A 10,020-nucleotide genomic window follows, 5' to 3' on the forward strand; every position below is an offset into this window, starting at 1 on the left:
ATTTTCCCCTACAATACTAATTTGAAAAAGTGGTATCTAGGGGTGGAAAGAGAAGAAAGTCAGATGTGTTTGAAAATGAAAGGGTAGTCTATAAAAAATAGACAAGGTGAGCCGCATCGGGAAAAAATATGACTGAGTTTAAAAGTGGAATCTATAACTGAAAGGAATCTGGAGAAAGGGACAGGAAATTATTACAAATAAGAACATAAAAGAACAGCTGAAACGAATCAGATAAACCATTCTCATTGTCAGGATAATAATAGGATTCAGTACCAGTTGAGGTGTCTCAGTTGAAAATCTAATTTCATTGCAATTAAATTTTATTTAATTTTTCAGATTAGAAGTCTAATAAGTTTCAATGAGTACTCTTTTTTATACTTATTTTTAGCAGTACTTTTTATATGCACATGTAACATAAAAACCTAAAATGAATTCTTTTGGTGTAATTAAAAATAAAGACATGATACTTAAAATCTCCTTTTTTTCCATCCCTCTATCCCCCAGCCCCAATCTTTAGCTACATGTAGAATAAAAATTATCAACAATCACTGCCTAGTATAGATTTTTGTTCTTCACATGCAATTGAATACCTCATTCACCCAACTAAATTGTCTGTTTAGCAGAAATAGTAATTTACAGCTAGAATTCCATAAGTATTTCCTGATTATCTTTCCTGATAAATCACTGATATATTGAATACCAAAGAATGAGAAGATACGTAATTCACATTTACCTTAAATCTTTTATTCCACTGCAGGTAAAACATACTGGCATAGTTATTAAAATAGACTACTGCAGAATTTAACTAACTTTTATAAAGGCATAAAAGATCCTTTAACAAAAATGCTCTCCATGTTTTTGGTTTTTTCCCAGACTTTTCTGCAGAAAATAGTTGTTTATTTTTGCCTAAGTAAAACAAATTAATGTCTAAGGTTTTCAACAACTCAGACAAGGGTTAAGCTTGTTTTAGAAAAAGAAAGTTTCTAATTAACTTTCTAATATAATTTACTTCACATTTATTCTGTGATTTCTGGAAGTTTGAATTATTTTAGTACATGAGATCAGAAGGATATAAAAAGGATATGTATCATGTTGAAGAGTAAATGACAAATTATCCTTTTCCAAGTACAGTTTCCAAATAATTCTCTTTTAATGTTCAGTGTCGACCTAAAGAAAAGTTTTAAATGCTCTGAGTATTGCTGCTATCTAATCAGTTGTATTTATTGTACGATTCACAATCTGACTACCACTGAGGTATTTGTCCCTCACCCAAATCATTCACTAGATGACACTCTTGTATTATAGTAAGTCCTCTTGCTATGCAAGATATCACACTGACTCCTTATAAATAAGAGCACAAATTTTAATGAAAATAACTAAAGAAATTATTTATATTTTCATTAAATGTTTTGTAGAGAGCAATTCATACTTATAAGGAAATATAAAAACCAAATTTAAAAAATATTTTAATACAGCACCTACCACTAGAAAGCTGTCTTAGGCATAATAAACCAACTGTACATTCGTCTGAAGCTCAGGTGGTGTGCTCAAGACAAGATAAAAAACGAAGAGTTTTACTTCATTTTTTTCCCATTAAATTATTGCACATATTGCTTTGTAGATTCAAAATGGAGTAACAGATTTTGGAAGATTGAGTCACTATTTCTGTATACGGCCTGAAGTAAAAAGCAAAGAACAAATTAGAAATAACTCCTTTCAACCATGAACATTTCTTTTACCTAATTACATTAGAAGACTGAAGTAATGAATCCTGTTACTTTTTTTTTTTCTCATTTCTACTGTGAGAGGTCAAGGTCAAACTATTTGTCCAGTAACTTACAAGAACATCTTCAACAGAAACGTTCACTAAATGCCTTTACCAATTCCAAGTTTATTTCTCCAGCCACTTTTGGAGTCTCTCTACATGTTGCCTGATGTGAAGCTGTAGAACAGATCCATCATACTTGATTTTCTCATATGAAAAAGGACTATGAACACAGGAAGAGGGAGTGCTGTTTGTGTGGTATTAGAATACATGATAATATAGCAGCCCTTTAAATTTGTAGCACCTCTACAATCTGCAAAAATGTCTAATGTAAGTTATCTACTGTTCTAGACCTTGCCTAGCACAGACAGTGAAAATGGTCTACTGTAGAAAATACTGTGAAGATTAAATTACCATATCTCAGCGAGGGACATCTGCAATTTTATACCTGTAGGAGCAGTATCACCTCTGTAGAGGTGTTCTTAATCTTGGAGTTTAGGATAGTGCATTTTACTCATGAATAAATCTGCTCTAAAATTTCCTTTCTGCGGAGAAGATCATGCCAAACAAAGTTTAGACCTTTGGGGTTTTTGTACAATGTTTGTATTTGTAAGTATACATGAGCATAATTTTTTGGCACTATAATTATTTCTTTTTAAGATATATGGGAAATGCCACTATTTTCTCATTTACTTAAGAGTTGGACTCAATGGTCCTTGTGGGTCTGTTCCAACTCAGAATATTCTGTGAACCTGTGAAAATCTTTCCCAAAAGTATGACATGTATGCCTATATGAACGCTAAAGTTATTTTTGGCACTATAATATATCCAGTTTTCAAAGAGATTGCATCTAATGGTTTAAAATATCTGTGTATTTCAAAACAGATTAATATTTGAATTAAATTAATATTATTAGTGATTTTCAGTTAGTAAAGCCCCAATTCAGATGCCTAATATAGCTTGAAGTGATATTTATCCTTCTAAATATTTTAGGGTTTTTTCCCCTTGTAAGAATGCCATCCACTACATGCACATCTGCAGATCTGCTATCAACACCATTGCTGAAACTCCTCAATCTATTTTCCACCTCTTGAAAGTTGGTCCTCTTATCCTTCATTCATGGTGGACAATTACACACTGTCAAAATAAAAGGAGAAAAACTTTCAGCAGAAAGGTATTTGACACTTGTGTGGAAAAACTGAAAACATTAAACCCAGGGAAAGGAGAGACACAGATGTCAGGAGAAACAGCTGGAAGCATGATTCATTTCTCCCGCTCTGTTAGGTCAATTAGGTTATGTAAGTAATGGGCTTTTTTCCTGAGCCAGTGCAGCTTTCAGTCAACCATCCTTCTCCCGGCTAGTTAATTGTATATGTCAGGGATGTATGATTTTAAAGACAGCTCTCAAGCTGACAGTGCAAGCAGCTGTCCCAGTGATTCAGAAACCAGCAAAAATGTTGTTGATAACTAGGCACTAGAAATGGCCCACTGTAAAAATGCTATTAAAACAAAAGTCTGTAGTTCCAAACTGTGAGAAAGTAAATTTGATATACATCTACATTTATGCATGGGGACAGAAACAGGAATAGTTTAAAACTATAAAGAAAACAGGCAGAGAAGATAACCAAGGTATCTAATCTTTATATGTCATTGTTTGCAGCAAGTGTCAGCTGTTTGAGACAAAACCTCTACTGACACATCTCACACCAAGTTTTGGGTTTCTATATTAAATTACTCTGCTCTATAAAGTGTTGATTGCTTAAGAAATATAGTTTGCTAACTAAGACTTAGTAAATTCTTAATTACACTTCTCCCACACTGGTGCACACTTAAGCAGCAGGAGAGAGAGCAGCCAAACAGTCATGAAAAATCATTGACATTTTCACAACTACAACATACACCAGTAATTTATTATGTGTGCAAACATGAAATGTCACATCATATAATGAGAGTTGTAGTCAATGCTGTGAATTTTGAATGCTACATTTTGATGAATACAGTAAGAGAGATGGAGGTGGACTTTTTTACGACATACTGAAAGAACAAGGAAGAATGGCTTCAAACAGAAAGAGAGTAGGTTTTGATAAGATATGAGGAAGAAATTGTTTACTGTGAGGATGGTGAGGCACTGAAACAGGTTGCCCAGAGAAATTGTAGATGTCCCATGCCTGCATATGTTTAAGACCTGGCTGGATGGAGCTCTGAGCAAACTGGTCTAGTAAAAGTTGCCCCCGTCCACAGCAGGGGGCTTGAAATTAGATGGTCTGTAAGGTCCCTTCCAACCTAGCCCATTCTATGATTCTATGACAAAATTCCTACATTCCAACATTTTCTACTGTATTATGTTTTTCTGAGAATTTCAATCAGAATTTATATATTAATCAGTGTTCATTCCTCAGTGATATCATGTTAAAGCTAAAAATTTTATATACATGTCTCCCTGAGTAAGTCTTCAGGCACTGAAAAACTGTCTGAGGAAAAAGCCAAGATTATCAAATGAAGGTTTACAATTATCTCAGATGAGTTTCTGTATTTTAAAAAAAGCTGAGTAGTGATATGGAATTCAATCCATCATTTTAATCCATAATTCAAATTCTACAAGAGCATGGCATAGGTAACTCTTCATGCACACAGAACCACACTTATTCCGTTTCTGTGTCTGCATAGTCAACTAAGAGATGTGAAAAGGAAAAAAGCACACATAGTACTTTTTTGGAGTGGTAAACTCATTCTGCCAACCTTGAAGTCAGTGACACTTTATGAGTTGTAGTGACAAATTCTTCTCGAGAATTCTTAGGCTGCTCTCAAATTGTAAAAAGTGTACAGAGCCACCGGTAGCGTCAGGAGCATGTTCTGCTCTTTTCACCTCACCTTTGCCTCCAATGTGGGCAGCTTTCTCTCACTACCTTGTTCTAGCTCAGGAGGAGACAAGTAGTAGCAGAATGTTACAGAACATGGTACAGCTTACTAACCTTACAGAGAGGAGGAGATCACAGCATTAGGCACCTTCAGTTCTCTCCCTTTTGCATTCCAATTCTTAGCTTCCCAGAGGAGTTTTGCTGAATCCAGACCCAGGTGTATAAAGTTAGTCTGGACTTCATCACAATCTTCATCCAAATGAAATATTTCAATTGTTTTAAACAGCACACCACACCAAAACAAGAACAAAAAAATAAGAAGAATCAAAGCATTTTCTAACAGAAATCCTAAGCCCAGTAACAAGTGAAATGCATGACTGGTCATCAGAGGTGCTTTTCTTTATTATGTTTGTACAAGCTTTAATGAAAAAGAAAAAAGTGAACTTCGTACTGTAAGAAACTGCGAATGTCAAGCACCAGTGCTCTGGAGAGGCAGGACTAATTGAGCCATCTCACAAATTCTTCTGGAAGGAAAAGTTGTAGAGAACCACTAGTGACATACATTTTTGCTGTCTCCAATGTTATGGCTCTTCCCAAGTAAAGTTCTATGATGAGCTTTTTCTTCTGAAAAAGATTAGGAATTACATGATTTGAAAAATCAGTGGGGTAGCTATAGGGCTTTTCTGCAGATGTGTTGTTCTTGAGAGGCCATTTGAAACCTTCCTATTCTTATCTGAGATGCCTGCAGGTGTCTGATCACACTGACATAACTCACTTGGGAAAGGCTGTTAGCATAAGACAACTGTCCAGAAGCACTTCGTGCCAGCTCTTGGAATGATGCTGTGGAACACTAGGTGTCCATGGTGCAGCTTGTTAAATTTATTTAAAGTAGTCACCATGTTGTGACACTAAACAGAAGGTGAAACTTTTCAAAATCACATGAGTGCACAATCCTATGGAATCAGCAATTAATCACTGATGATGCCAAAGGACTCCCAATAATTTTGGATATTTGAGATTGTTACCAGTTATGAACTTGAAAGAAAAATCACAAAAACTTTAGTCAAGTTGCATCAGTACCTGGAAAATATTAACAAGTTTCCTTACCTCTTAGCACTACCTCTCAGTGTGTCTCAATGGCATTAATGTTGAAAACTTAAATGAGGCAGAAATCCAGATAGTATCTAAAATGGCATTAGTATCTTTCATTTCAAAAAGACAATTGAATTATATGTAATCCATCCAAACATCACCAGCTGAACATCAGTAGCTTCTCTTCAGTCTTGAAAAATAGTGACTCTTTCTGCTATCTTCATTCTCAGATGATCAATAAAGTAATGAAAGCCATTTGAAATCCTGTTTCACTGAAGTACAGACATTAAAGCAAGTGAATTAGATTATCATCTCCAGAAAGAAAGTCTTTACTGAAAGCAAATTTCAGAATGTTGGTCCAGTAACTTGCAAAATCATGCCAATAGGTTCTAATAATAATTTCAGCTTTTTGGAAAAACAAAGAGACATTTCAGGCTTGAGAATTTTGAACATAAGTCTCTTGATTAGTAAATACTATTTTTATACGCAGGAACTTGTAGCTATTTAAAAATCAAAGACTATGATACTGGTTTGGTTGGGAAATGTACACTCAGTCCCAGCTCTGGTTTGATAAGTCACTTGAAAAGATAAATTTTTATTATGTAACCATGGTACCCCTGTTGATATAGAATTTATGTAAATATAAAAGATTGGTCTGTAAAGCTTATAAAAATTTGTCTCCTGACGTACTAATTTTTACATTAGGAAACATCTGAAAAATATATTTAAAATGAGAAAAAATGTTTATTTAAGGGATTGAATATTTAGAGCTCTTACTACTTTTTTCCAGGAAATGGCTTACCAGACCTTCCCTTTCAACGACATAAACCTGTGATTTTTAAATACCTGAAAAGAGAGCTAGCTAAATAACAAGGACTTAATTTTCCCTATTTAAATTTGAAACTGATCTGATCAATTCTATGTTTTGTAATCTGCTTGAGAATAAAAACAGAAATAAATATGAGACAGGGAAAAGAAGGGAATTTGATTTTCCCTGAAGTGTCTTGCAGTTGGATGGACCTTGCTATTAAGTCATGGCAAGCAAGTTCCAGACTTGCAGAAAATACACTCAGCCAAAATTTTCTTTCACATTTTATCATATCTCCTGTCCTGAGTTTTTGTTACTCTTGCTCTTCAATTTGGGGATTTCATTTCCTCCCATGACCTGAAATTCTTCATTTCATGAAGGGAAATGAAATCTTGCCATTTCAATGAGGATCAATTTGGCAAACTTTGGTCCATTTCCCTGCACTTCAGGTCATCCCATGCCATTTTCTTCTTTTCACTTTAGTGCTGAATTTTCTCCTATGCTTTTTTAGCCGTTCATTTCCTCAATTTCTTCTCCTATCTCTCCTGTTCACTTTGTTTTCTGATTTCAAAAATTGAATCCCTGTCATAGCATTACTCAGTGTTAATTTTGCATTTACCTAGCGTCAATTTAGTCCAACCAGGAAAAAAACTCAAAGCTTACGAAATGCTGTTACCCAAAAGTTCCAGGCAAAGAACAAGAAAGAAAAGGAAGAGAGGTCAAGAGGAAGACAGAAGGAGAGAAGAGACCTAGAAAATGCACATAGAGCTACCACCTGCTAGGATCGCAGCAGGGGCAGGACAGGAGCTCCACACAGGGCTCTAGGCTGTGAGAATGTGCTGAGCTCATGCGCTGAGCTCATGCTCTGCCATTTAAACCCCACAGTTTTCATGTGCCTCCCCTTAGATGGGACTGCCAGTCACTTGGCCAGTCAGGGCCCAGGGGAGCAATGCCACCCCCAGAGTCCAGCACTGACAGCCCAGCCAGGCCTTGGGGCAGCTCTGGGGCACAGCAGGGCACTAAAGGCTTCACCGTCAGCAGAGCTTGGCCCACCCCACCCAGCAGACACAGGCACGGCCATTCCAAGAAGTTTGGAGACCTGCAGCATCCAGGCTCAGACAGCAGCCTGCTGTGATGCCCTTGCAAAGCCAGTGCCAGTGTCGCTGCAGCTGTAGGCTCAACAGCTCTCTGAAGCCTAAGCCCAAGCCACAGGGCAGCTTGTCGCTGGGGCCAAGATGTCAACCTCTATGAGGGGTCCAGATTAGAAAAGTGTGGGAACAGCAATGTTGAGGCCCTCCGCAATCATCTTAGCAGGCCTTGTCCAGTGCCAGTGAGCCTGGAGCTCGAGGCTCTTTAGATTTCTCAACCCTAACCCTAGGTGTCACCCTAACCCTAGCCCTAGTTAATTACCCAAACAAGATACCTGGGTTCTCCAGCTCACGAAGATGGAGGAGCAGCCATGTTGTGGCCCTGCCACGATGGCTTTGGCAGGCCCTTTCCAGCACCAGTGTGCCTGGAGCTCGAGGCTCTTTAGATCTCTCAACCCTAACACTAGGTTTAACCCTAACCCTAGCCCTAGTTAATTACCCAAACAAGATACCTGGGTTCTCCAGCTCACAAAGATGGAGGAGCAGCAATGTTTGGGCCTGCCACGATGGCCTTGGGAAGCACTTTCCAGCGGCAGTGTGCCTGCAGCTCGAGGCTCTTTAGATCTCTCAAGGCCAACCCTAGTCCCTGGTGGCCGCTTGCCACTGCGCCAAGAGGGTCTCACCACCATGGGTGACACAGAGGAAAAGGTGTGCAGCTGGTAATGGAGGCACCTGTTAAACCTGGGATCCTTCAATCCAGGGGTTTGGCTCAAGGCTCTATTGCTCTCTCTCAGCACAAAGGAGAAATCCCCACCAGATAGAGTCAAGGGGTGAAAATCACGCTGAAGCTTACCAGCCAAAATATCAAAATCAACTGATCAAAAATTAAGATTTTTGACATCTATTAGGCAGTTGTGTTTGCTATCAGGTTTCTATTGATCTCCCACTGAGGATGAGATAATTATAAACATCCCAACCGGTAACTACCTAGTCCTGTAATGACCTCCATGTTGGAGCAGGGCATAATTCTTCTGGATTGAAGCAGAATTTATCTTGTTGCCAATTTGTAAAATGCATCAGAAGTTTTGGCATCTGTTCAGAGACGTAGTTATGCAAACTGCATGGGGAGTCTGCTGAGTGCTGTGGGAAGTCAAGAAAAGAATCTTGTAAATGGAATTGCCTGGTTGTCTGCCTGCCTTTTCCTCAGTAGGAGTCTCTAAGGAGGGCCATATATTATAGGGCTCTGCCAACCATTCTTCTAACTGGAGGAGCAAAAGATGCAACTTGGATTTGCCTGACTCTTGCTGCTGCGGGGATAATAGTCTGGGAACTGACTGGGGATAGATCTGCTAGATACAATTGGACTGTCTGAGTCCAATTGTATCTAGTAGATCTATGTATGTTGCAGCTGAGCCAACATCTGCATTACAGAGCTATTGCCAAAAGCTTAACAAAACCACATCCATATGATGATGTCTTGCTAAAATAAATATGAGAAAGTCCTATAGGAGGTCATGATTTCCATGTGTGAGGTTAACAAACAGCCCTTTCTCTCTGAGGACCGTACCCCTCTGGAGACTATTGTATAAACACACTGGTGTTCCATTTATCCGGTAGATCAAGTATTAAATTAAGATACCAAGCATTCACCAGAAAAGGAACATGAAATTGCTAGTCCACTTCTGCAGGTGAATATCCCAATTACCAGGTGTGGATTTCTTGCTAATTCTTGATTTTACTTGATCTGTGCAGAAAGAAGCAGTTTCCTCACAAAGAGCAGAGGAATACCCAGCCTTGTCCCAGAATGTCATTTAACTCAGCATTAGTGTTCATTCCTGTAAATGGGAGATGTGGATTGATGTCGCTGTTGAACTGCTAGCAGAGAGAGAGAAACTGAGGCTTGAATATGTAGTAAAATGTTCTTAATTTTTTAATTAATTCCAACTTATATAGACTTTCAAAGATCACTCGGATTGGGCCAATTCAAAACCTCCCCCCAGGCCGATTGGCCGGCTTGAATCAATCATATCTTTAGACACTGTTCCAACAATATCCAAACTTTATCTTTGTTTATAAAACACAGGAAGAAGAGAGAAAGGTTTCTCACAGGAAAGGTCTGTGCTCACCACAGATTCAAGGTTCAGGAAAGTAAGTCTGCATGTCTCAGAAATGGGTAAATTGTAAGGCAACACTTGGTGCTGAACACAGTAGTTGCATTCTGGTAATATAGGTGACAGGACTACTTGGAGCTTGCCAATCCATTTTTTGTTGAGGATTGGGAACTTTTTGTTCTTAATTATTTTGTCAGGCTTAGCTAGTTTACTAGTTTTGAATGAAGCCATGTATTCTCCTCACTTGTAGTATCTGTTTCTTTGCATAGCCATTCTTTATCCTTTTCCTGTCCTATCT

General features: G+C 38.0%; 1 long non-coding RNA gene across 1 annotated transcript; it reads right to left on the reverse strand.

The window, feature by feature from the left end:
- Positions 1-722: 722 nt before the first annotated feature.
- On the reverse strand, positions 723-5,284 carry LOC146438207 (uncharacterized). Its single transcript, XR_014851698.1, has 2 exons — positions 4,738-5,284; positions 723-2,902 (listed from the first exon to the last, which is right to left on the reverse strand). It is a non-coding gene; the product is annotated as an uncharacterized LOC146438207 (long non-coding RNA).
- Between the last annotated feature and the right edge of the window lie 4,736 nt (positions 5,285-10,020).

This window comes from Lichenostomus cassidix, chromosome 4 (genome assembly GCF_008360975.1).
Source record: "Lichenostomus cassidix isolate B80296 chromosome 4, HeHo_3.0, whole genome shotgun sequence".
NCBI lineage: Eukaryota > Metazoa > Chordata > Aves > Passeriformes > Meliphagidae > Lichenostomus > Lichenostomus cassidix.